This window comes from Vombatus ursinus, unplaced genomic scaffold (genome assembly GCF_900497805.2).
Source record: "Vombatus ursinus unplaced genomic scaffold, bare-nosed wombat genome assembly UNPS02014810.1, whole genome shotgun sequence".
Classification (NCBI taxonomy): domain Eukaryota; kingdom Metazoa; phylum Chordata; class Mammalia; order Diprotodontia; family Vombatidae; genus Vombatus; species Vombatus ursinus.
Window position 1 is genome coordinate 32,620,458 of NW_020954588.1, and position 1,395 is coordinate 32,621,852.

Sequence of the window (1,395 nt, forward strand, 5' to 3'; positions counted from 1 at the left end):
AGAATGAGATGCAAAAAACCCTGTCACAATAAAAGTGGCAAAATTTGGCAACTGACTAGATATGCAGGGTAATGGAGAGTGAGGAGACAAGGGGAATGCCTAGATCCCAGCCTGAGACCCCGGAAGGAGAGAGGGACATTTGGAAAGGAAGACAGTTCAGAGACAAAGCTGAGTTTGCTTTATATTTAATTGAGTTTAAGATGTCTCCAGGCCACCCAGTCTGAAATGCCCACTGGGTGATGTGAGACTAAAGTTCAGGGGAGAGATTGGGCCTGGATATTTAGGTCTGAGTTATCGGCATGGAGATGGTAGTAAAGGCTATGGGAGATACCTAGAGAAATTAGAGAGGACGCAGAGAAGAAGCCTAGGAGAGAACACCTTCAAGTAAGAGGTATAACATAGATGATGAGCCGGCTGGCAGAGGAAAATGAGAAAAAGTGGTCAGATAGGTAGGAGAAAAACCAGGAGAGAATAGTGGTGTGAAAACCAAGAGGGGTGAGAATATGCAGGAAGGGGTGTGTGTGGGGGGTGGGGGCAGGGTTGAGGAGAGAAGATTTGGAATAACTTCTTTGGGAAGTGAAATAGGAAATCAATTAGGGAAGAATTTCACTGCCTTGATTCAGTGACAGCCCAACTGAGATTAGGCAACCTGAATTTGTGAGGTACCAGGCAGCATAATTGTGAGATTTCCTCTAACTGCCTTCAGGGCCTATGAGAGGAGAGGAAGAGGTGCGAGATCTGGGAAGAGAAGAGCAGCCGCAGGGCAAGTGGAAAGGGATTTAAGAGCAGAGGACCACATAGAGTTCAAGTGGCCAACTTAGATTGAGATTGGGGGGCGAGGAGGATGAAGTCAGAGTAAGGGTAATGGTCTGAGAAAGTATTGGGGGGGGGGTCTCAAAAAGGGCAAAGAATGGGTGCAGGAGACCCGAGGCATAGGGAGAGATGGAATGAGAGCTGACTAGGATCAGATGAGGGAATGCCAGAGTTTTTAATGGAACATTTATGGGTAATGGTGAGGTCTAGCATATTACCATCCTCACGTGTGGCTGAGGAGAAATGAAGGAGTAGGTCTTGGGATTGAGGGTGGCTGAGGAACTGAGAGGTGAAGAAGCTTGAGAAGCATCTCTATGAATATTAAACTCTCCTGGTCTAAAGGCAGGAGGTGGGGAGGAGAGGAAGATGGTGAGCCAAGGGTGAATCCTTAAAAGGAGGGAGAATGCCCTATGGGTCAGCAGCCTATACCCATTACAATTGGCATAGATTATAAAAATGTAATTGAGAGTATTTCAAAGGCATAAAGGCTGCTGAGTAAAGGGGACAAAGGGAGAGTTTAGAAGGGATGGTGGCCCCAAGGAGTATCCTAACTCCTCCTTAAGGACCAGCATGTTAAGGGGT